Source organism: Talpa occidentalis, unplaced genomic scaffold (genome assembly GCF_014898055.3).
Source record: "Talpa occidentalis isolate TD23 unplaced genomic scaffold, MPIMG_talOcc4v2.1 talOcc4.10, whole genome shotgun sequence".
NCBI classification, from domain to species: Eukaryota; Metazoa; Chordata; class Mammalia; order Eulipotyphla; family Talpidae; genus Talpa; species Talpa occidentalis.
Window position 1 is genome coordinate 79,543,119 of NW_023600993.1, and position 27,418 is coordinate 79,570,536.

The 27,418-nt window shown below is 38.6% G+C and overlaps 1 protein-coding gene across 5 annotated transcripts in view; it reads right to left on the reverse strand.

Annotated features, from left to right (window-relative positions):
* Positions 1 to 27,418, reverse strand: part of PLCB4 (phospholipase C beta 4) — a 379,157-nt gene that overhangs the window by 230,591 nt on the left and 121,148 nt on the right. For 4 of the 5 annotated variants that reach the window (XM_054696407.1, XM_054696400.1, XM_054696404.1 and 1 more), the window contains one exon: positions 4,792 to 4,848. The exons of the other annotated variant lie outside the window; for it this stretch is intronic. The gene's annotated coding sequence lies outside the window, so the exon portion shown is untranslated. The remainder of the gene's footprint in view (positions 1 to 4,791; positions 4,849 to 27,418) is intronic. 5 annotated transcript variants of the gene reach the window in all.

Sequence of the window (27,418 nt, forward strand, 5' to 3'; positions counted from 1 at the left end):
ATGGAATTAGCTCAGGACATCCTTTCCCCCTAGCAATTCCCCCCTTTTACTTTTTTGCCACCATTTCCATGGTGTTGAAGATCAAATGCATGGATGCTGGGGTACAGTCTCAGATGAAAATTTTTCTCAGGGTTCCCACTAGAAAGCAAACCAGTCTCACTTTGGAGTTTTTATTATTTTTTTTTTTACAAACAATAAATAAACCTCAGCATATACACTGAATCATGATGAAACTTCACTTCAAATTCTGCAAACTCCAAATATTTGAATTTGGTGTCAATCTAGACACTACCTTCCTCTCTTTTTTTTATTTAGCACTCTGGCCTCATCAATTTCCATACACATACGCACATGTTTCTAGAACCTTTTCCTACAACACACAGTTTATACATATGAATAATTTTCCCCATTGCCAAATACATGCTCCTATTCTCTTTAAAATGCTCTAGATTCCACCCTTCATTTAAAACTCATTTTCTTTCCAAAAGCAACCCAAGAATTCTATACTCCTAAAGGTTAGGGGTGACATCTCAGCTGCCAAACCCAATTATTTAATCATAATTATGTCCACAGAGAATTAAGCCTGAAATGGAATTAGCAATGGCTCATTGTAAGAGATCAGTTCATTTTCTTTTCAACAATGGAGTTATGTTATTTCTTTTTTGACTAGGATAACCAAGCTGAGAGATTCAGGGGTATTGACAAAAAGTCTTAGCTCAATGGAAGTAAGTCTTTTATTAGAGCTTTTCTGTTAATTTCCTGAAGTTGTACTGTCTAGTACCATAGCACTAACCAAATATGGGTTCCGAGTGCTTGAAATATGACTAGTCTGGATTGACACTTGTTTCACATATAAGATCTATATCAGATGGAAAATAGGTAAAGTCTAATTAATAATGTTTGTATTAGCTGAATGTTGAAATGATAAATATTTGGATATGCTGGGCTAAATAAATTATTAAAATTATATCTTGGATATTCCAGTCTTCTGCTCAGACTACTGTAACAATTGTTTTTTTACTTTTTTAGTTAGGTTCTAGGAAAATTTAAAATTACTTACGCTGCTCACATGATACTTCTATTTGACTACACTTTCATGTTATACTGATTTGAGGAAACCACAAAACATCATATATTTTCCTAAAGGCCTATGAAAAGAAAATACTGTTATGGGCAATGGTGGAATTTTAGGAAATAAAAATTAAAAGGATAGTTCAAAGAGACAAGAATGAAAAATAAAAATGTTTGCTTAGAAATGCTTCTGATAAGAATAATTGACAAACATACAATCATACAACATCCTTGTCTCTTTTTTTTCAGCATACGAAAATCATTATCTATGATGACACTCATATAAGAAAAGCTTTGAAATTTCAAATTTTATTTTCTTAACTCTAATATATGTAGAAATAATACTCACTGAAAATTACCTGAGTGTCTCTCAAGACAGCCATCACTTTAGAACTTAGCTATTTGAAGCAGCAACTTATTACCTTCTCAAGGAAAGAAAATGAATTCATACAGCTTTGAAAGTGTTTAACTTGTATCAGAAAATGGCCTAAGGGATGAAAACTAGGCTGCAGGAGTGAGGAAACCAGTGAGATGGTATGCGTCCAGACAGAACAGGCACTCCAAGCACCCTGTCCAGATACCACGGGGTCCCTTTTAACTGTCCTGTGGCCCATCTTCAAGCTGTTGCATGTTTGGCTTCTAAGAGACAGCACTTGCCAATTCCACCTTTAGCTGCAAAGAGCCAACGTGCTCCCAAATTTATAGCCCCCTCATGGCAGTCCAGTCAACAGCTGAGGCAGGAATGAGGAAGCCCGGATCCCTTGCCTTGAGCCAAAGAAATGAGCTCTTGGGAGATATTGTGCTCCAGAAAGGGATCAGACTGAGTTATGGACACATCTCAAATCATCTCCCTGACTTGTTTCTTCTCTTACTCTTTCCTTCATCAATTCACTAGTTTCTCCTGGGAGCACTGACCCATGAAATGCCCATGCAGAAATATCATCACAGAAAGGCTTCTGGGATGCTCAACCTAGACGCTTGTCATACATGAAGAGGCTCTAAGAATTATGAGAACCAATTGTTGTTGTTGCACCATAGAGAAAAAATTTCTGTTAACACCTAAGTATTTATTTATTTTTTAAATCTCTCATTTTTATTTATTTTTTTACATCATTGTTCATTTTTAAACAATATTTGGTTCGCCCCATCCCCTTAGGTGTAGTTTGCTTCACCAGTGCACACATGCACCATCACCTCAGTCCCCTGTGTTCCTCCCTCCCTCCCTCTGATCCCTCTCCTTCCTCCTCCCCTGCAGGATGTCTCTGTTTTATAATTGTCCAACACCTAAGAATTTAAAATGACAACACTATGCACAGTTTACATAAGCAAGAAGTATCTTTGTTCCCAAAGAGTACTGACGTGGTCATAGAGAAAGAACAAAGCTGGCACAGCATATGTCTTCAGGTAGGAGAGAAGTCAGAATAGGCAAGGCTCCAAAGTAGAGGTAAAAAGAAAAACAAGTCAACATTAATTTTGGTGGAACTTCAAACGTGACACTAAAGTCCTGAATTCTGCACATGAGCAATATTTAATAAAAACAATGTGAAATCATTCAGAACAGAATAAAGTGCACACAAAATTATGTCATTTTTTTGCAAAAGAACAGGATATTTCTAAACTGAAACACTATAGGGGAGAAGGTATTGATGGTTGTTTGCTTTCTTTCATGAAACTTGAAGATGGTGTTTGGCTTAATCAGACTAATAAATTCCTCTTTACCAACAGTCATTCCAAAACTTGAAATCAAGTTGAGGATAATACACCTCCAAATAGTCATTTTGTTCTCCATATAAATATTTACTATTGTAGGAAGGAGTTTATGCCTAACACTGACAAGAAGCTAAGTTGAATATGACATAAATAAATAAGATCTAAAGTATACCTTAAACCAGTACAGGAATTAAAATATATTCTGAATGCCTGTTGTAGATATAATAGGTCTTTTAATAAAGCACTTTGTGCTGTTCACAGTGGGGAAACAGCAGGCATTGAAAATAAAACCTAGTTTTAAGACACAGGTGTTTCCAATTTTGAGTATGGCAAGATATTATAAAAGAATCAGATTTTAGTTCAATGTAAAAAAGAAAAAACTCACAATAAAAGATATCCAATAATTGAATGTTGTTAGAATAAAATGCTCTAATTTTAGGAAAGGAAGGTGAGAAACATAGAATTCTTTCTCATTTTGGGAGAAGGACAAAACGAACGGCAGGATATCAATCAACAACTTGGTAAGTTCTATCAGTTTTGGGGATGGAAGGAGCCCATACACCATGTAAGCTGTCCCACGACCCAAACGATCCACCAAAGTTTCTATCTAAAAACTTAAATGCACAGTACTTATACCACTTAATAAAGAGAAATTTCTTCTTGGAACTTAAAATATCTAAAAACGACTTCTAAATTGTGATTTTCATTTAGTACTTTTTGTTGGACTCTTGAATCAAGTGCTTATTTTCACTAAGCATATAATATTTCATAAGAACCACTTACAATGTAGTTGATAAAAAGTGAACTAGAAAGAACAACATAACAATTATACATAGTGGAGAACCCAGAGAAAATATAATAGAGAATAAAATGTAATAAAGACCCTAGAGAATTATTCACCACTTTCCATCCCCAAACTCTGGTTTGCCTGCTACAATATGGTTTATGAGTCATTCTTGGGGAGCAGCAAAATATAATGCACTTGGCTAAAAATAGGTGGGATATGCAAAAATAAGTCTACTTTCTTGATATTCATGTGTCATCATTAAGTACTGATCACTTGGAAAAGTGTCAGGTTGCAAAGTTCTTCCCTCCCTTCACAGAAAAGCAGAAGAAAATCAGCCACAGGCTTTGCCAGAGGATAATGTAGGGTCTGACCTGACATGCAACACGATGAAGAAAATGACAGTGAATTTAAATGCCTGGAAGCTGGTGCTCCCCTGAGCATGAGCAATAAAGTTGCTGGTTGTCTTTTGCATGTGATCATTCCAAAATGATCTCTTTTCCTTTGAAGTAAGAAATGATACATAGTCCAAATGTTTTACTTATAACAACAATAAGAAGACAGCAATTTGATTAAGGGTTTAAAAAGAGCAACCTCCTATTCACTAGGATTCTGACTCGAGAAGAAAGCATGGGCAAGTTACAGTGCATAAATAACTGATCATATAAAGATATATTAGATCATATAAAGATATAACTCATCATATAAAGATATATTTGATTCCCATTTCAGTATCTCTTAAAAGGTTTATAAAATGGAACTTTGGTGCAGCATTGGAATAAATTATTTATATTCTTTCTATAAGTAGTTCCCACAAAATAGAAGGTGGAATCCAGCTGACAATAAGCACAGTTGTGATTTTTCACATCTGTGAGAATCTTGAATCTGCATAGGGTTGAAAACAAGTTATATGCCTTTCTCCTCAGAAAAAATTGCAGAGAAAAATAACTTAAATAATATCAGACACTTACTAAAGGCAGGGCTACGGCTGGCAGACAGAAAATCTTAGAAAAGGTGAAGAGCCCAAAGTTCATGGAATGAATAAATTCAAACTTAGAAAATGCCAGGAGACTAAAGCTTTGCTGCATCAAGGAAAAGGTCTCTGAGTCTATTATGAGAGACATTTCAGATGGGACATCAGTGTGAATAAAGGGATTATTTAACAGGCCAAAAGCTCTAGAATGGCACAACCAGCAACTCTTTACCAGAGCGTGCAGAGTACTCACCCAGCAGCCCTGGACCCAATGCAAGGGAAGTCCACTAAGTGAAACTCAGCGTCGTCCCTGTGAAGCGAGCACAGAGCAGAGAAAAATCAATGCAAAGCACTTACATAATCCTCATGGAAAGAAACAGCTCTCTGCACTTTAAAATCAGAATCTATAATTAAAAAAAATATCAGAAAATGCACTAATAAATAATTGGCATTAGTTTCTACATGGATGAGAGATACCTCCATCAAATAAAAAATAGTACTGCTATACCCAGCCTACAGGTTATATATGCCCTCTCTGTTAAGCTGCCAATGCACTATTTAATGCATCAAAACAAACAGCAATTGGACAAGAAGTCTATCTAAAATTTTCTAGAATACAATGCTCTTTTCCTGATTAATAGCAAAATGTCCTTAGATGAACCGTAATTGTCAGAAACCTCCCAAAGAAGAGCAGAACTGAACAGAAAAGATTCACCACAGACTTGCATCTGCCTATAAAAAGAGCCATTATTTTTGATTTGTGTTTATGCATTGTCTTTGGTAGGAGGAAGCTTATTTGCATTTGGGAAGAAGGTAAAGGCAGAAAATTAGTAATTTTTTTTTTAAGTAAATTTTTTTTTTTAAGATTTATTTATTTATTTATACAGGCACTGGGTACAGTGAGAAGCGCGGGAGGGTGAGAGAATTCACCAGAGCCAGAGCGGGGAGCAGAGCAGGCAGAAGGACCGAAGTACACTGCTGAGGGGAGCAGCAGGCGGCAGGGGAGGTCTGCGCGCCATGTGGGACCCTCCTCCGGTGGCCGGGGAGCAACCGGGGATCGAACCTGTGTCGCAGAGGCCGCGGGCAGCTTCGCAACCCAGCGCTCAGCCGCTGCGCCACCGGGGAGGCCCGAAAATTAGTAATTTTTAAGGCATGTGAAGATGATGTCTGCAAAATCTGATTGGGACTTAATGAACATTATCAGCTACGAATAGAGCTGTCTCTGTCTAATGTAAGGTCCCACGTAGGATAACATTCACACCATGCTAGACTAGGCCATTAAAAGGAAAGAAACAAACCTGAATCTATATGGACAGACATGGAAAAAAATTTTGTCACATTAACATTTAAGAACTCAAGTAGTGAAATAATACGTGTAATAAATATCCTTTGTGTTAAAACAGACCTCACTAATCCATGGTAGACACACAGATAAGAGCACTATTGTATGCACAGAACTAATAAGGAGTGATAACAAGACACTCTCTGGTGTGACTGTCCATGGAGGCCTGGGCATTGACGGGAAGTAAAAAAAGGGGCATCTGCAGTATTTACCATGTAACATTTTGCATTTGTAATTGAAAAATAATCTAATTCATCTCATACTCTGTACAGAAAGAAACACTCCATATTAAATGTTTAGAATTGAAGAATATACAGGATCATACATATACTTTACTGATTTGGTGAATATTTACTATGAACCAGGCTCTAAGCTTTGGAGTGCATCATTATACTTAGTACATATAAAAACCTCTGTAAGTTATATCCTATGATTATTTCTGTCTCATAGAAGAGAAAACTGGGAAGTTAGGTGACTATTTGAGAATCACGAAGTGCTGGCATTAAAATCCAGGCACCCTGACTCATGTTTAGCCTCTGTGCTGCTGCCTCCTCCCTGGCACCTACCCTATTTTTCACATTACATTTGTATCTATAATGGCGTGTTAATGTGAGATGTAAATTCCATGATGACAGGGATTATTTGTGCACTGAAAACCATTATGTACATCCCTAGGACCTAGTATAGTCCCTAGCACAAAGCAGGTGTTCAATAAATCTTTGTCCAACGGATGAATAATTAAGTGGCCTGGGAAGTTAAACTACATAACTGTATTATTCCTCTTGGGGCTGTGAAACAAAATGAGTTCCAAAATATCCCAGTGATTAATAACCTTGCCATACCATGCTACTCATTTTGAGAACCACTTGTTGTCCAAGTCTTTCTGTAACTAAATACTTAAAGACTGGACACATGTCTTCTCTTTCCTTCTCTCATTCCCTACTGGCTATTCAGCATTAAGAGGATGTCTTATTTCATAAACCATTCCCATTCACCACATGGCTAGGACACTGAAGCATCTGGGAAAGCCAATGTTGAAATACTTAACTGAAAAAGAAGTGAAGAGTATAAACAGTGTGTCATGAACTATTTAGCTACTGGCATATGGTAGGCAAACTACTGAAAGTGACTTGGGTATTGAGTCACATGTGAATCAAAGCCCCAACCAACCAACCTTTCTACTGTAATATTATTTTAGGTGTTGAAAGGTACAGAGGGCCTCTTTGGTAAAGGAAAGACTGTGCGGACAAGTGTGGATATAGATTACTGTGAATCTCTGTTTATGCTTATGCATTTGATCTGTCTAAAAAGGAAAATACAGAACATAAAACATAGAAAGGAAACCTACTAGACAAAATCCCCAAACCTACTAGACAAAATCCCCAAATACTATTAGTGCTGGTGTAAACAAAAGCTGTTTTTTTAATTCAATAAGGGGGCCAAGACTATTGGACAGGGAAAGACAGTCTATTCAACAAATAGTAACGAGACAATTGGATACGGATATTCAAAAGAACAAAGGTGAACTCTTACCTCACATCATACACAGAAAATTAGCTCCTAATGGATAATAGGTATAAAATATGAGCAAAATTATAGTCTTCAGAGTAAATATAATATAGAAGCAAATCTTTGTGGGGACTGACTGCTTAAGGATGCAAGATTTCTCTCTAAGAGGCACAGGATTTAGATTGTGATGGTTGCAAAACTTTGCGAATATACTAAAAACCATGGTATCACACATAGTGTGTGAATTTCATGACATATAAATTATATTTCATTAAAGTGCTTAAGAAGGAAGGCTGCATTTCAGTGAGTTTGCCAGTCTATCAAAATGACAAAACACTTATTCACACTCTTCTTTCAAAATGACAAAACACTTAGTCACACTCTTCAAGGAAACACAGTAAGTGGTGAATATTTACATTTTTTAAAGACTTACTATTGTAATTCTCCCTGGGATTCCTTGTGATGGGAAGTGCAGTTATATTTTACCCTCATTAAGGAAGAATACATGCATGGGACTGCCTCAAATCAAAACAAACCACCACCTTACTGCAAACCTCCACTAAGGACAGACGCCACAGTGCTGGGAGCTTCAGCCAAGGGTGAAGTTTCATTTCTCAGTGGAGGAAACCTACATTGCCAGATTTTCTGTTACTCTACATACTGACTACAAAATGGCTAGCATTCAATGTCCTCCACAAAATATTCAATATTGAGATTTTGTTTTTAGTAAATAATAACTGGGCAAAGACTCAGTTCAAACAGATCATTTCACTCTGATCTGTTACTGACCATAGAAATTACTGTTCCGCAAATGAACAGAAGAATGTTAGAAGATGGTTATGGTGATGAATCTGTGCAGCATAACAAACCACTTCCAACTACTGTGGCTTAAATCAATAACCATTTATCAGTTTGCATGGGAGTCTCAAATTTCTAAGAGTACGAGGGTAGTCCCACTGCACCAGCACTTTTCAGCCCTCTACTGTGTCTCATTTGCTAGCATGGCATTGAGCAAAGCAAGTCACATGCTGAAGCACAGATTCAAAAGATGGAGACAGCCCCACCTCTTGATATGACATTGCCCATCAAGAAGGCATGGAAGGGGCCTTCCCTGGTGGCACAGCGGTTGAGCGCTTGGCTACGAAGCTGCCGGTAGCCTCTGCTGCGCCGGTTGGATACACAGCCGCAGGACGAGGGTCCCACATGACCTGCAGACCTCTCCTGCCGCCCGCTGCTCCCCCCAGCAGTGTACTTCGGTCCTTCTGCCCGTTCTGCTCCCCGCTCTGGCTCTGGAAAATTCTCTCACCATCCCGCGTTTGTGACTGAACCCAGTGCTTGTATAAATAAATAAATCTTGTTTTTTTTTTTTTTTTTTTTTTAAAAAGGAAGGCATGGACGCAGGATGGGGAAGATTTTGTAGCCATTTTTACAACCTACCATAGCATCGCTTCGCAAAGGGGAACACACACCTACTCGTGGTGCATAAAGAGAGATTTTACAGTTTATTGTTGTTTATTATTAATGGTGTAGATTTCATATTAAATATGATGGTATGTGGAAAAACAATGGATAGTCTATGTACATTAACACTTAACTTCTATTTATAAAAATGATGTCATTTTTCTATTGCACTTCAGTATATTGCTATATAGTTATCTGTAGCTATTTACCATAGTCATGTTACCAAATAGGCTTACTTATCTTTAGTTAATTTTCTTTCTGAGCAAACATGAATGACAAGTAATAAATTCAGATGAAAGACAGACTTGGCCAAATCCATAAAAGAGGCTCATGAATAACCTGTTATTATATATAAAACTCAGTGCGGTAAGATGGTGTTTCTCATGCTATACCATGCATATAAATGATCAAGGTATTTGGTTTAAAATGCAAATTCTATTTGAGATAGTTCTGAGGTAGGAGTGGAGATGATAATGCTACAGTATTTTTTAACTTGTTTTTTGTTTTAAAGATTTATTTTTATTTATTTAGGCATACAAGAACTGGGGTCTAGACCAGAGGTGCAAGGGGGACAGGATTCACCAGAGACAGTGGGAGCAGAACAGGTGGATCTACTGAAATACCCTGCTGAGGGGAGCAGCGGGTGAGACAGGAGAGGCCTGCTGTACCATATGGGTCAGCTCCCTGGCCGAGACTAGAATTCAGGCTGCAGTGGTTGGCCATAGCTTGGGAGGCCCTGATGCCACTGTTTTAACAAGTTCTCTGAGACTGGTGATGATGCGGCTGGTTGCAGAGGGCAGCCCAAGAAACAAGCACACCGCAGGGCAAGAGCCCAGCAATCAGACAAGCCTCTGGCAGCTGGGCAGCCCTTCACCAGCCGTGTGGTCTCAAGCAACTGGCTTCACCCTCTGAAACTATCTATTCATTGGTGAAATGCTGGTGATGATGAGGCTGATCTCAGAAGTCTGGGTCAAGGTGAAATGAGAGAGAAGCAAGGCACCCAGGGCAGGGCCAGTCAAGACAGATGGACTTAATCCCCTTTGATCTTTCTCAAACCACACCAAATTAGCTCAGAGGGTGCCATGTCGCGACATTAAAAGTAATAGGATCTTAGAAACATGTTTCACCAGAATAACCACATTTGATATTTTTCATATAGGGTATGATTATATTTATGACTCCTCAGAGCCACTCAATGAATATTTATGGAGCACCCACTGGGTATCAGACACTGGTCTCAGCTCTGTGGCTATGATGTGAACAAAGCAAACTGAAGTCCAGGTTCTATCGCTTCTCGGCCTTTTGGCTAAGATCAAGTGAAGTCCAGGTTCTCCTGGCCCTCACACCCTCCAGTTCTCCCACTCTCCCCAGCTGCCTACATACACTCACTCCCTGAGGTTGTAGCAGAGAGGCAGCCGAAGCCTGGTCTGGCCACAACTGTGTTTCACAGGTCCCCATATCGAGCTCTTAAAATGGGAGATTTTACATAAATCGCCGGAACCCCAGCCTTGCTTCAAAATCTGGAAGATTTAGCAACATGCACCTAGAGTACTCACAGATAAGAGGGTCCTTGCGAGAGAGGGTGCCCCACGGTCCCCACCTCCACCCAGACACCTCCTCACCTAAGTTCTCCTGTCTCCCCAACACCCACTGAGTTAGTAAGCCCTAAGTTAAAGGCTTAGTCCGCAACATTTACAAACCTGGAAGGAAAGGAATTTCACCTTCCATTTCTATGTAATTGTTCCTTTATCATCATGCAATAAATGTCAGGCAAGAGAGCAATTTAGCCATTTCTTTGCCTCTCCCTAAGCCTAAAACTGCCAGTTTGTGAAATGCCCTAAATTCTACCCAGAAGTTATAGCTCCTGTATCTGTCACTTACAGTAGCTAACCACCTCTAACATGTACAACTGGGGCTTTTAACAGGAGCTTATTGTGAGTTATTTTACAGATGATATTATTTGGCGTCATTTTAAATAATGGTGATGACTTTGCAATTACCCACCCACCTTCTTATGGCTGGTTTCCCACCCACATTGGCTTTCTACAGCTGCAAAACAAACTGCACAAACTCAATGATTTAACACAACACACACTTATTAGCTCACAGTGCTGAGGTCAGAAGTCTGGGCACAGTTGCTGGGTTCTCTGGTTAGTGTCTGCGACAGGGCTCAAATTAAGGTGTCTGCTGGGATTCCTTCATTTCTGAAGACTCTGAGGAATAATTGCTTCCCCATTCAGGCAGGCTGGTGGCCAACTTTACCTCCTTTCATTGACAGGACTGGGGAACCACTTCCTCGCAGGCTGTCACTTGGAGGCCACTCTTTGTTCCTAGATGCCACCCATACTTCTTGTTACATGGCCCCAACATCTTCAAAGCAAGAGATTCAGGATCCCCCTCTCTGTGCATCTCTTCCTTCAGTCTCTTTTAGGGGTTTAGCTAATTAGGACAAGCACACCAAGGAAAGTTTTCATTCTTTGTCGCCCCAAATCCAGGGGCGACAGTCCATCATAGTCACAGTCCTGGGGGTTACACAGGGTGTGTACACTGGAGGGAACAGCAGGTGTCTTGGGTACATCTTAGAATTCTGCCTCCCACACCCAGTAATTGTTAGCATGCATCTGTGATCTAGATACATTTTTCTTCTCAGGCTAGCAGCTAAGGTCATGTCACAGTTCTCTCACTTATCACTAATGGTCTTAGTTTTCCATTGTCTGGCCCTAAGAACATGGGTATTCTGTCAGATTCCAAAACCATATGTTTCTCTCCTTTAATGTAAACTGAACTTATGAAACTAAATGTCTAGAAAAACTGATATTCTAGGAGAAAGGGATGAAGAGGTAAACTAAACACATACATAGTACCTAGAAAGATAGAAGAAGAAAAAAAAATGTATTTCAAGACAAGTGTCCAAATAACACCATAACTGAAAATTTTTTGAACAAATTATGCTGTGTATTCTACGTGACGTCATCCAATTTAATTGCTTTTTTCACTAAACTCACTTGGTTATTTGAAAGTTACATAGAGGATATGTCTGTTTGTCTCCATACTATTATTTGAAGGAACAGGTAAAGATCATTAAAGTCTGCTTAATTTATCTATACATGCATATTGGTTAAGTAATATTTTTACAGGGAAAAAAAGGATGAAAATCTTTAAATAATCTCCCTTCGAAATCATGTTTGGCTAGCTTGCAAAAATGTCTTACAGGTTCAGAAGAAGCACAGTAAATAATAAAAATAATAATTACCAATTAATGAGAAATGATTATGTCCAGGTGCTACTCTCAGTGTTTTATTGAATCTCAGTGAACTTGTGCGTCTCAGAATGAGCAGTTACACAGAAGGGTTACGTCACCGATCCAGAGCCTCAAGGCAAGCAAGCAAAGGAGAATGAATTCAACACCAGTGGAGAGGGTCCTTCTACTTAGGAAGGGCATAGGCCTATGCACCCAAATGTGCTTCCCGTGTTGTGATCAGGGGCATTTTCTGTTCCTATTATATGGCACAAGGTGATGGCCAAGTGCATACGCATTACACTCAAACTGAGCTGACATGAGCTGACTCATGTCCAAGGCCAAGGGCTGAGTGGGTGCTGCAGGCCTGCCAAGAGGTATGTTTGTATAATTTGCATAAAGACACCCTAAGTGGCAGTGGCAGCCTCGTTCCTCTTATGAAGTCCTCTTAACAAAGAAAATAATCTAGGCACTCCCCTACCGACTATGTCTCTATTTGAAAGAAGAGAAAGCAAAACTGTAATTGAGCCTCTTTTTTTTTTACTCCTTCAACACCCTTTCCCTTTATCCTTCATTAAGAAATTGATTATAAAAAAGACGGGAACAAAGCTAGTGCTAACACCAGAAGCAAAGAAAACCCACTGGCTTTCCTTTTGTAGAGAAGAAAGTAAGCCTTCCTCTTGGGAACAAGAAGGGAAAATCTGTAGTTTTATCACTGCAAACCTTTTCTTTTAGTTCCACCCGGCCACAGCAGGGTGCATGGCCCCAGCACTGCCACCACCAGCAGGACCCTGTTAGCAGCTGCAGTGACAGCTAATTGCAGGTAGAGTTGGGGGAGGAGCAGAGTATTATAAGGGGTATTTCAGTAAAGGCACCTTTCTTTCAATGATTCATTTCCACAACTAGGTCAGATGAACCCAAGGTGTTAGGTGGAATTCACTCTTTGTGATCTCCTATGGTTCCATGTCAGTTTCAGTGGCCACACAGCAGAAATTACAGAAAGACGCATCATTAACACTGTATTTATATTTTAACCAACTATACGTTATGAAGCATTTAGAGTCCTGATATTTTATACACCGTATATTTTACCGTATATTCATCTATTATATTTATAATATATATTTTATCTTATATTTATCTATATTATATTTATAATATGCTATCTATTTATAAATAGAAATAGAAATTTTGTCAGAGAGCTCCCTTTATTATGAGGCCTTGTAGTGTCTCCTTTCAGGTCTTGGTTTTTAAGGTTTTGTCAGAATTTCTCATCCTACATAATTTGACTTAAAATGACCATGCACTGCAGCCAGAACATTCAAATATACTCCAGATCAGACATAGTCCTCAAGGTCCTTTGCTGCGTGTGGTCATCTGCAGTCCTTCAAAAGAGTCAAGCAGGGTCTTCATTTCAGAAACTTGGACATAGGCCAACCCAGGTAATTATTCTCTGCCTACCTGATTTCCCCAGGCAATTTTAATTGAAAATGGTATTATCTTTACCTCAGTTCTAATCTGCTCTGAGATGTCCCTGTGTCCTGCTTCTTCTCTCCATCACTGAGCTGGTTTCTTTTTGAAGTTGAAAAAAAATGTTTCTGAATCTCCCAAGGGGGAAAATATCAGATAAATATGAGCCATTTAATTAGTCTCAAGACAGTGTACTGAACACCACTGGAAACAGTTGCAAGACACCCCTCTTGACTGCCTAACTTTATGAAAAGTTTCTTTTGTGGACAGAAATACAAAGGTTTTCTTGCTGAAAAATGATCAAGAGGGGGTGGGTAGGGAATGAAAGTTAAAATGATTTTACTCTCCTGAAATGATTCAGAAAGGTAATGCTACCCTGCTCATTTACAAATAACCTGATTTAGAGTTAATAGACAAAGAGCACCATTTTAGTTTGAACTAGTCCATGAGTTTAATGGCCACATATGGCTGTGGCTCCCAGAATTAGGGAGCAAAAATACCTTAAGCCAAATATTCCCCAATTCCTATCAGAGGCACACACATTCTCTCTCATATGAAACATCTTTGCTTTCTGGAAGTTTCTTACAGAACAGGTTCATATGAAACCCTTACAGCTTGGACAGTCACTGGAAGATACTATCTGGCTGGCAAAGAAATACCAATCTGAATCTTTTTAGGACCACAGTCCCAATACAAAATTAATAACTAATTTCTATTACAGAGACGAAGAAATACCAAAGAAAAGTTTCCAAGTTATAGTATATAGAGTGGGCTCAAAGATTACAATTTTTAAGTATTTTTGAATCTTTGTTACTTTTTCTGTTCTCTCTTGCTCATAAAAACATGCTTTCTCTTTCTCTCTGCCCCCCTCCCTCCCTCTCCCTTTCTCTCTCTCTCTCTCTCTCTCTCTCTCCCTTCCCTCTGCTTTACTATTTTCCCATGGTGTCTAGAAGTAGAATTATTAAAGTAAGAACCCTCTTTTTTGTGGGTTTGCTATTCAGAGCCAAGGAACCGTGAGACTTAATTTTCCTCTACAAGCAGTCATGGAGGAGATACAAGTGATAAGTGTGATGGCAGTTTTGAAAAATACATAAAATTAGGACAAATCTCTTGAGTCTATGAAAAGTAAAACAGGGAACAGACCAGGTCTAACAAGAGGCCCAGGGCTCAATCTCAGAAGGCCAGTGCAATCTCCACCCCCCACACAAAGTGGGAACGAGATGCAAAAACCCTATTCTCAAATGGAGCCTTGGGGAGTATAAAGAGAGCGGCTTTTGGAGTGAGAGAGACCTATCTTTGAGAATACAAGTCAATTAACCTCTCTTGGACCTAGTTTCCTTGTTTGTAAAGCAGCAAAATTATCTTCCTCATTCATTGTTGTGAAGTTAAGTGGAATCATACACAAAAGTGCCCATCACATTCCTGCAATCCGAAGAGGATGTTCAACTACCATCCTCTCCCACTCCTTTATCTTTGCACTCAAATGCATATATAGAGAAAAATTGGGTCTGTGCAAATTAAACTAAGAATAGTAACACCAGAAACTCAAGGGCTTCTGCTCTAGAGTAAGGCCAGAGAAAAAAATATTTCATTTTAATCTGTGGTGATTCAGCTGGTTTCATGATCAGTCTAGGTTTATGGCACTCGAGACAGTTGTAGAGAAGCAGGGTTATACACCTACGGGAAAGGACCCAAAATAGCTTAGAAAAATGGAAACAGCTGGTTTCACTGGAGAATTACAACTTTGAAAACCTTTCCATATTCACATTTTTCACAAAAATAAAATGTAACTTCCCATCAGCGAGTGAGAATCGGGGAAAAAAAAAAAAAGCTTGCAAAAATCACTCAATGCCTGAAGTTGTCTTGTTGTGAATTATATAAAGTTTAAGACTCAAATTTATGTTTGTCAGATAGTTTTTTGGCCACAGACAACTGGTCAACCATCTGCTCCATGAGAAATTATATCCTGAGCTGGCTCCACAGGACTGAATACACTGGGGTACAGCAATAACTTAGTTTTTATTGATGAAACAGAAACTCTGCAAATTCTTCAAGGTCCAGAAACAGCTGCTGATGCCAAGGGCTCAAGACAGGTACCACATTGAATAGAAGGGATCCAAATGCGCAGGTTTCTGGTGTAATTTTATATCCACAACAGCCAGCTTTGATTCTGTACCCTGTTTATCTCTATTTCCTTTTATGAAGAAATTAAAATGCTAGTTTATTTACAACTCAACTTATGGAACAAGTTCCTGGTCATTGCCAGCAACATCAGCAGCAAGTCAGGCTAGTCAGCTGGAGGGTCTCTCTGAGCATATAAAACAGCTTCTGGGGGAATATGGAGAGGTTTTCTGTTACTGTTACTTCTGTTTCATCAGTCAAAATCTACTCACAGGGTTGTGAGTAGCCCCTGAGGTTGGACAAAGTCTCTGGAGGAAACCACAGCAACTAAAGTAAAATGAAATGGGAAAGAGACCCAGATGTTTTTTTCCCACTGAGAACACTCAGGCCTCCCCAATTGCTGGAAGCAGAGACATAAATGGTTTTAATAAGCAATGAATTGATTTTCTGTTTGTATTCATTTTTAATAATTTTATTAATTTTTATTCACATACATTAAAATGTACCCTTTTGAATATGTGGTTCTGTGAGTTATGACTCAACCATACAGTCATGTAACCACCACATAATTAAGACGTAAAATAGCACCATTACCCCCAAAACTCTCATGTTGACCCTTTGTAGTTAGTCACTTCCCAATCCTTCTCAACCACTGATCTGTTTTCTGTTCCTATAATGTTACCCTAAGTGTATGGAATCATACATTATATAATATTTTCAGTGTGACTCTTATTTCTTTCACTTAGCATAATGCATCTTGTGATTCATCAATATTAATATGTTCATTACTAGTTCATTCCCTTTCATTGCTGAGTAGTTATTTCATTGTATGGGTATACCACAGATTATTTTTTAATTCCCTAGTTGAAGGACATTTGAGTTCTTCCTGTTTCAGGGAATTATACCACTATAAATAGTAGTGGATAGGTTCTGATCTGAACATAAGTTTCATTTCGCTTAAGTAAACACCCCGGTGTGGAATTGCTAGGTGACAGGTTAGTGTATATTTAACACTATAGGAAACTACCGTGCACTCTCCTAAAGTGATTGCAACAATTTGCTTTCCCATTGCATCCCCATCAGCAATGTATAATAATCCCAGATCATCTATATCTGCATCCATTTGGTACTACCCAGTTTTTTCTTATTATTTTAGCCATTCTAATGGGTATATTTTATTGCAGTTTTATAATTATGAATTGCTAAGATTTATCAGAATTCAGATAACATATATTCAGAATTCAGAGTAACACATATTTTTACCTTTAAGTCAGTTGTATAATAGCTTCCTTTTGGAGATAAGGAAATAAGCCCAAACAATTAAGAAAAAGTATGCAGTTACAACATGCAAAAGAGTTTGGTTCTAGAAGAAATGTTCCTCAACACGTTTGCATGAATATATCTAATCCAATAATAGTAATAAATCATTAATCACCACTGTATTAGCATATTCCTGCTTAATAGGAAATATCTCTTTAACATATCATGACTTTCATTAGGGTGAAAAGCCAAAAGTTACTGATAATTAAAACATCTATAAGTATGCACACACACACACATATATACATAAATGGCATATATTCCATACATACACATACATTTTATTGTAAAAGGCAATATGTCAAACACATTGACAGTTTTTTGATCAGAAAAGGGGGGGTATCTAATAATTTAGAAAAATGATATTCAAAATTAACCAACACTACATATTTGCATAAATTAATGATCTGATTACAAATATTAGCTCTTCCAAGGAAGACCTCCCTTTGACTCTCCGTTCTGTTACTATTTGTACTTTAAGAAAACTAAACATGTTGTTTAGAATTTTTACCATGCCCAATTTTTAACCCCTTTGCTGTAATATTTACCTGCCTTCAGTTGCTAAGGATCATTTTATGCATTCCTTATCTATTTCCATAGACAGAGCAGGAAATTAAATGTCTTCCATGAAAAATTGTTTCACTCATTCAACAAATATTTATTGCATTCCTTGCAAAATGGGGAGAGTAATTGTTTCTATTTTAGATAGGAGCCTCTTTAATGAGGTGACATATGGACATATGAGGCGGAAAAAAAGAAAAGGCCCAAGAGAAAGTAGGGAGTAAGTCTTGTGAAGACTGGGCAGAAGCAGATTCCCGGAAGTGGGACTAGCAGGTGCAAAGACTCTAGAGAAATGTATGTTTTGCAAGGTTGAAGAAATCAACCTAGCTGTGAACCAGGGGTCACTAACAGGCCATGAAAGTTAAAAGGGAGCTAGATCATGCAAATACATAGCTTGGATCTGATTCTCAGTGAAAAAGGAAATAACTAGGCCACTTTAAACAGCAGTTACGTCGTCTGACCTAAGTTTTAAAAGAACACTTTGCTGTTTGGATAACCAACTGTAGCAGGGCAAGAGTGAAGCAGAAAAAGCAGTTAGTGGGCTATTATAAGAGCCCACATGGGGATAGCAGAGGCTTGTCTGATGCTGATAGCAGCTGACATTGAGAAAAACAGTCAGTTTCAATACACATTTTGGGGGCAAACGGAATGGTTGATGGATTATATGTGGAATGTAAGAAAAGAAAATGACTTCAAAGTGGAAAACTAGCATCAAAAAGGTTAAAGAAATCAAATCACCTAATCTGAAAAACAATGAATAGTTTCATTCTAACAAGGATCTTCTATAAACTGAAAGGCAGCGATTGTATTGAGAAGCTGGCATCCAATTTTTGAGAGTCAAGAGTGAAGATAAGAAACTGGAACTGCCATTTCTAATAACAAACTTTTGGAACACTAGCTGCTGTCAGTCACTGAAGGAGAGTCACCGAGAACTCTGAATTCAAAGATCAAAATCAGAATACCATTCTTTCTCTTTTGCCCTTAATGACTTTTATGTAATATATTCCCTATCAGCTACTGTAGCTGAGTTTGACAGGAATTATCCAGATGAATGGATTAACAACATATAAACAAGATGATTGAAATGTAAATAGATGAAGATTAATGAAGTGGAGAGCATGAACCAACATGCAGGAAGAGATAAGATTCAAAATAGCAAATTATAATTTCAAATGTTTCATATAGCAATTGTCTGCAATAATAAAAGTCGGGATGACATGGAGTTCAGAATAAAAAATTTTCATTTCTGATGTACCAATACATTTTCATCTCTTTCAGGAAGTTAAAGATGCTATCAAGATTAAAACCATTTGTGATGAAGATAACCCAGTTTCAAGACTGAGAAAAATTATTTGAAAGCAATTCAAGATGGTTTTGGATGACCAGAGGGATTGAAATTTAAAATACTGGACACATTACCCTTGACTTCGGAGTCCCCACTTTCCGAGATCGAAGGGTAAGGGAACCTGCCAATGCAGGGCTCACATGTTTCTTAGAACTCCATCAGTGATGGGGACAATGAAAAATCCAATTTGGATCCAAGCACTCAACATATTTCCATTCAAGTTTATTCTTACTACCTTATACTGTCCTTCCGCACCTTCAGTGTTTAATAAAGGCTTACTGAATGAATGAATGAATGAATGAATGAAACATTCCATCCCCATTACCCCAGAAAAATCTTAAGATAGGGGTTAACAAGAACACTGGGCAGGCTAGGAAGCTAAACACACCTCTATTTTCACAATCCTTTGTTCTAATGGACTTCCCTAGTTATGATTCTGTAGCTTTGTTAAAGTAACTTGGCCTTTATAATTCTGAAATTTTTAACACTGAAAGAAGGAAAAAAGAGCAGAGACTCTCTAAGAATTTCTTTAAAAAGTTAAAGTACTTCAACATGTAGTGACACATATTAGTAGAGTCCCCCTGGGTAATGTATCTTCCTGTCCCCGCAGCACATAAAAGTGTCAACCAACATCACTTAAGCACCTTTGAAATCCTAAAGTTCTCCTGTGAAATCATAGGCCACAAGATGCCCTTTTTACCTCTGAGGATTTACCAAAGGTTGAAGGAGGATTCAAAAAAAAAAAAGGTCATTTACTATTTTCATAAATGTTCTTCAAGAAGGAGAAACAAAATGCTAAATCAAAATTCAAGAACAAGATCGCTGAATGATAGATGCTGGTGAAAGAATTCAGAGGCTGTTCTTCAATTTCAATTTATCAACATGCCATCGCCTCTATTTCTCAGGATTAGAGGGCAATGTTAATCAATCCGTCTCTAGCTCTGCGACAATCTAAGAACAAATGAGTGACCAAAAATATCCCATTAATATGACTACTCTGCCACATCACAGTTTTCATTCTAAGTTGAAAGCCATAACTCTATTTAATAGGACAAAGCCCTCCATTTATTTGTACCTCATGAGCAATCATTCAGAAGACTGAAGCAGCTGGCTAAATCATCTTGCCCTTATTTAATTTACCATTCTCTCACATTCGTTCTGCTACAGATAGGACTGCGGTTCTCTTTCAATAACTCCCTGACAACTTAAAAAGAGAAGGAATAAATTTACTTTGCTGATTCCTTGTATTTCATGAAGCTAGAGAACCAGTAATTGTAATACCACTTAATCAATGCAAACTTAACTCCTCTTTCTTCGGTTTTGCGGTAGATAAATATTGACCCCAAAGTTTAATTTTATCCCTTTGTTTCAATGTTCTTTATTGTGTTTGTTTTGTGAGAGGATATCTTTTAGAGACAGACACCCTTAAATTAAACATTGCCTTTTGAATAACAGTTGTACAATTTGAACTTAGAATAGCACTAGGAAAAATATGAATATAGATGATGTGAAAACTTTCAGACTACGCCTGGAGAGACCTTGAGAATATAATTTACTTGTAAAACTACAGTTCCTTTTACTGAGAAAGGACAACAGAACTGAGGTCACGAAGTTTCCATAAGCCAGTAGAGGGTTTGGTTTGGTTTTTTGGGGGGACAGGAGAGTTTCATGATTTAAATCTCTCCAGAAAACACCCAGTGCAGTCTAGACCAGCAGAGTCCAATTAAAATGCATAATTTATATTTTTCTAGTTGCTACATGAACAAAGTAAAAACAGATCAAATTACAAATTACTTTTAATGACATTTTCTTTATACTAATGTATCCAAAAATATCATCTTAAGAAGTATCCCACATACACAAATTATTAATGATATAGTTTGCATTCTTTTTTTTCCATAATAAGTTTTTGAAATTCCATGTATATTTCACTCTTGCAAGTACATCTCATCTTGAACTGGCCACAGGTCGAGTGCTCAGTAGGCAAATACAGAGCAGCTCCCATACTGCACAGCACAAGTCCCAGGGTGGATCTTAGAGAGAATCTGTGGAATTGATTAATGGGTAGTCAATGAGTTTTGAGTTGGAAATAGCAAAGTCTCTCTGTTACAAAGTGATTATAAGGGAAAAACTGCAGAGGCTCATATAGTCCTTGGCCTGGAAGCATCAGGAACTCTTAAGTTCTTAAAATAATCAGAACATAACTTTCCTCCGATCATTACAGTTCCAGGTTTTCACCCATTACCTCATTGTGCTGAGAGTTCTGTAAGTAAATTATTTTGTCACATTTTGTGAAAAACATTAAGTTGCCAATTGTCCTACTACTCTGAACACCTTACTTTCCTGGCATCTTGTATTCTTTGTTGCTGTACCCAACTCATGAAATTCAATTCAGAAACCAGTTCTCATCTGGAAATCTAATCAGGAGCCATGTCTCAAGATATCTTTTTAAAATAACTCCTCACTCACCTATTTTCCAAATATTCTGTTAGGCACTTTATGAATGTCATCTCCAACTCCCCAAAGTGGGTATTATTACTGTCTTTGCAGTAAACTTATATGTCAGAAGAAGATAAGCACCTGTTCAAGGTCAAGAAGTTAGTCTGTCTAGTCCTCACCTCCAAGACTTTCTACAACTCTTCTTTGCCTTGGTTTAATAATAGTAGTCAAGGTCCTTTTATTCCTAAATTGCCTACAGGGAGGAATGCAAACATCTTTGCATAGGCTGAAATCTGAACGCAATTCCTACTTTATTTCTCTGGAAACAGAAACCAGCAAGAAAATAACATCCATCTGTCACTACTGAGCCTTAAGAAGCAGAGGAAAAACTTTTCTCCATCCTAAGTCCAAGTTTAAAAAATTCACTAAATACCACACACATTATACAATCCTCCCACCTAGGTGTCCATTTACATGCCCAACAGTCATTTAAATTGCAAATTAGAGGTCACCCCTGATAATAAGGCCCTCCTCTTCCATTCTCAGGGCACTTTGGTCCCCAAAGTCATTATTGTAAACTTGTTTCAATTGCTTCTGAATCTGCACACAGATTTCTCTGTAGGGACCACTGCTATTCCCAGCTTCTACCCGCCTTGCATAGGCTGCTGCTAAGGACAAGGAAGTTCGGCCTTTGTATCAGAAATTCCTATGCAATCTCTACCAGTCCTTTCCTTAACATTGAGAACCCCTTATTGCCCAAAATTGTAACCTCTGGTTTTTGCACCCCTGAACAAGGTTCTTACAGCTTCCATTTGAAGTCATAAAAAATTGATGCCCCCTTCTACAACTGCAAATTAAGTTATTTCAGGGGTCTCCGAGTTTCCAGAAATCCCCCCTGGATAACTATCGGTTTGGGCAGGGAAGCAGCAGTTAAAATGTTTTCAAATCAGACTACAAAAAGCCAAGAAGTTCTTCCTTCACCACAACTCTCCATTTTATCTGATTCTGGGAAGACAGCCCCCTCAGTAGTCCTATCAGTCTGAAAACTGTTTTTTGCATCAGAAAATTTTTCAGGAAAACTTTTTAATTCTAAAATCTCCTTTGTCCAAAGAACTCAATCCTTCTCCAGGCATGGTTCTGCCCCATAGTCAAGATGAATCCTGAACAAGTCCTCAAGGTCTGTTTGCTCAAAGGGCGCTGGTGGACCAGCAGCATCAGCACCATATGGAAGTTTGCAAGAAATGCAGAATCTGCACTTAAACAAGATGCCAGGTGATTCATATACACATAAAAGTGGAGAGCCAGTCTAAGACGCAGATAAACAGAATCTGACTTATGATTTCATAAACTAACCGGACAGTAGATATAAACCACAATTTTTCATTTAATTCCAATATGCTAGTAATTGTTGGGCTTTGTTTTTCGACTACTTTTATAACATGAAATTGGAACATAATAAATGAAAATAAATGCTTCCAGAGTAAAACCAACATTTTTACTGTGGCCCTAGAATTCTATCATCTCTTCACTTACCTAAGTGAAAGTTTACACTCTGTGACCCTGTCGTTTACACAATCAGAGAGAAACAGTAACTATGGAAAGATTTTTGTAAATGAGCTTGAGGACAATGCATGAGATAAATGCTAAGTGAGCGAGCAAGCAAATGTGTTCGCATAATTAACACATCCTATGAATTTTCCTTTCGTGATCACTGCAAATTCTATTAGGATGACTTATGAAAGAGAGAGTTTTATGAAATAACTGCATCAATTTGAATTAAAGGAAGGAAATGAGAAAATGTTGGTTTTAAAAGTGTAAGAAGTTATATTTTACCAAAAAATGTAGCTAAAGTTTCTTGAGTTCACCCTTTGGAGTTTTTGTGGAGGAAGCTACATTTGTAAAATATAAATATTTTTAATAACAATATAAATATAAATATTTTAATAACAATGTCTATATATCAATTAGACAAACTGAATCATTTTAAAATCACTTTATCATAAACATTTACTAATCAATAGCATTCTTTGCCTTGTCATAGAATCATATTTTCTAATATCAAAATTGATATTTTACTTGATATTTCTATTTAAAGGAAGTTATTCTTCCATGGATAGTCATTCAGGTGTTTAAAAATATGAAGAAATACCAAGTCAACATATGTAAAAAGAGTAATATATAGTTTCTAGTTTAAGGAGAAACATAAGGTCACTATTTTTCCATACTTTAACAATGTAATGATTTTGCTTTTGGAAATTTTAATATTCTGATTATTAAAGGTCTATGACTGAGGAAACAGACTTCAGATGAAGAGACTATTAAGAATCCCAGCAACCACATGATCAAATGCAATCTCAAAATTAAAAGGTTTTCACAAAGAAAACATCTTCCTAAGATCACAATATATTTTCAGATTTTATCTACTATGTATCCTATCTTACAGAATTCTGCCTTTTGGATGGATGCTTCCCACTCTTGAAAGAAGAAGAAAAAGACAAATTCCCCACTGTTTTTTATTTTAAAAGACTGTACAAAACCAAAACCTCCAACCTATTCTGGTTCTATTTTCTCTTTGGTCTCTCATTGAATTTCCTGTTGAAAGCCATCACCTCATTTTCCAGTAGCTGGCATTTTATCACACTTGAATAACAATGGGGTGGAAGTTTCCCCTTATTGCTGCTGCTATAAACAGGTCAGTGGTCTCCCGGACTTTCCTTCCTCTCTCCATGGAGAGAAGAAATAGAAAAACTGAACTGTGGGCCCTTCAGATCCACCCAGCTGGATCAGTGACTATCAGCAAGATGGGTGACTGGGGCTTAAACTCCACATGGTCAGGGGTCACATGTGTAGACTCCCTAGTGCCTGGCATGGCCACGCAAGCCCTCCCAGGTCTTCCCCTGGTGGCATTTCATGCAACTCAGCTCCACCGAAGCCCATTTGCTCCCTCTCAGCCAAGCTGGAAGGATTATGGGTAAGGCTGGCCAAGCAGGAGAGCCATCAGAAGTGCCTCAGCCTGTGTGAATGATGCTCCTAAGTCAGAAGTTCCTAACTTGCAACCTCCACAGTCTGTGATGCACTCGCCAATAGAGCAAAGCTTCCCTGAAATGAGTATCAGGAATTTATTTGTATAAATCCTTTGGTTACAAATAAAAAAGAAATCAAACGCTCAGCTGCCATACACCGAGGGAGAAAAGTGAGAACAGCAGCTCAAATGTAAATGTTACTGGGATATCAGGAATGCCCTTTGGGCACTGCCCCCTACAGCTCATGCAGAGTCTGTGCCCAGGCCTGGCAAGGGGGAAAGCCAGTGTGCCAGACAAAGCACTGAAAAGGCAGTGGTGCTGGAAAGGGACTGTAGACTGCAGTATAGATGGAGGTGATGGGAGGAACTCAGGTTAAATGGTCCTGAAAAGGGAGAAGGGGGCACAAAAAACCCGTTAGGAACAGGAGCTGAGAAGCAAGCGAGGAAAATCGGTAGCTGCGGCCTTAACAGTGGAACCATATCTCGCTGAGGCTGCTTGGGCTGAGGATACATACAGTTGTCCTAATAAAGAATGTTCAGCTTGTCCTCCTTTCAAGAAACTAGAGTCTTCGAACTCAAAATTCCACTTGAAATTAGAATTCTGAAACTCAAATATCTGCCCCCCTCCCAGTCTTTTCTCCTTCCGGAAGCAGGGATTAGCCTTTTTAAAATATAAATCTAACAATATAACTTCCCTGCTTGAATTCTCCAACAGATTCCTGATATACTATAAACCCAATCCAGAGTCCTTACCCCAGACCCCCAGTACTCTGTTTACCTCATTTCCTACTTCCATCCAATTGACCTCTTTGCTCTTTCTTCCAAAACAACTCCCCCTCCCAAGGTACCCCTTACCCCATCGCCCAACACTGCTATCTAGGATTTTTGCACGTACTGTTCTCTCTGCCTGGGAATGTCTATATGGCTCTTTGATTTCGTTCAGGTCTCTATTCAAAGTCACCTCTTCAGAAAGACTCCTCTACCCATCTATCCAAAATGGCAGCCTCAACATCTATCATTCTCCTTTCCCTGCTCTTAACACTTACAAAACTCACACTCATCCACAGCTTTCTACTCAGGCTTATGATTCTTTGTCTAATATCTTTCTCTGGTCCTAGAGTTATATATTCACCCTTGTAGAGGGGCAGGCAGAAATGTACCCTGGAACAGCACTCAAGCAAAGACCGAGGTGAGTTAGTGGCTAAATGACCAACCTTTGCATCCTTCTACGGGCTAATTCTAAGGCCTGTTGTACATTGTCATCCAGAGGTTCCCAGTGGGATTGCACCCCAGTTGCCCACAAATGGTAGCCACCTTGATAAGACACTTTTTATGGGTTTCCTTTATTTCTTTGTTTCACTTCCCTATTCCCCTGCCTATTTCCTGGGATCATTCCCCAACAAATCACTTACACTCAGGTCTTTGTCATGGGATCTGCTCTGAGGAAATTCAAGTTAAGATTCCATACATCCCTTTTGTGTCTCATCCCAAAGCGTGTTCTACATACATACCATGAGCCCTTATTTCAGCTAGAGCTTACACTCTCAGAAGGGCCTGGGAACCACACAGCATTTTGAGCTACAGCACAACTTAGGAGAGCCATTCCTCCACTGACATGCAAGAACGGGTCCTCTATCTAGACATATGGCTCTTGTCTTAAATCAATGGATAGATGAACTCCTGAAGGCTAAAGAGTAGCATGAAAAGAATGAGCATGAGAGTATCATTAAAGTTACGTCTAAATGCCCTCCAGGTATAAAATCTTATACTGTGGCGTCCCCTAAAAGTTCTGAAGACAAGAACCAGGTCCAGTTTTTAGGGTTTGGACTTTTTATTTGCAGATCCACTGCCAAAGGAAAACACGGGGTCCTTTGTTATTAAGCATTTCAAGACGGTGACAGCATAGCATTAAATCAATCAGAGTCCTTGTGATTCCAGGGAAGTGCATAACTGCGTGGATTATGTGCCCATAAAACTGGCCTGCCAGGAACTCATCAAGGAGAAGCATTAGCGACCTCTCAAGACAGCTCCCTGGGCACCAATTATTCTCCGAAATAAGAGAGACAGCAGTGTTCTCCTATATTTTAGGCTAAGTCACCAGAAGACTATACAACTCATAACAGCAAAGGCTGGTGGGTAGCTCTCAGAGCAGTCTGGCTCCCATCACCTTCAGACTTCCCAGACACCCACAGAATCAATCACGGGGCACCGCTCCCTGCTGCTTGCTCAATGGTTCAAACTGTTGGCAACTCGGGGACTGCAATTACCCTGTTGAGTCCCACAGTTTAAACACACAATTATATAACTGTAAGAGAGAACCTGCTTTTAGATGCCAGAGGATGTAAAAGGTCTCAGGATCCATTTCAAGAAAGATCCATTAAGATTCTTTGCTCGGGGGTATAGCTAAAAGGTCAGAAGGGTTTGGTAGAAAAATAAAAGAACAAAATGGCCTGCTACTGTCATCCACAGGCTTCAGGGACTTGGCCATTTGAGGGAAATAAAGATCACAGTGATGGCAGGACACAGCCGTGACTACAGCAGACCTGGAAAAATTAAGTCCAAGATGGGAACTTGGCTTAACGATACACCTGTGAGTGGCTTAATACATTTTAGTGGGAGGAAGAAAAGCAGTCTGTTAATGTGCATTAGCAAAAGAGTCCCAGGATGTGTTTCTAGGCACCACTGAATGCAGAACTTTTTATGGGCTGGGCAACTGGTAGGGCTAGATATGGCTCAACAGGACAAACTTGGAGAAATGGTGACTCAGAGCACATTTTAAATCTAATTAACCACAAACCCTAGTTCCTGATATGCCAGGTAACTTGTTTTACCACGCAGAATCCTTTCTAAGGTTTCTGTTTGTTTTTTTTCAGTGTTGTTCTAAAATACAAAAGAAATGACTCTCCGCTTGAAATATTAGCGTTTGCCAGAATTTCATTTCATGAAAAAGCAGTCTACAGAATTAACCTCCACAGGATACCTGACACTTCCACCACCTCATGGTGGGGACTTCTGGAACCATACAAAATCACTTTCAAGTGTATCAAGAAAC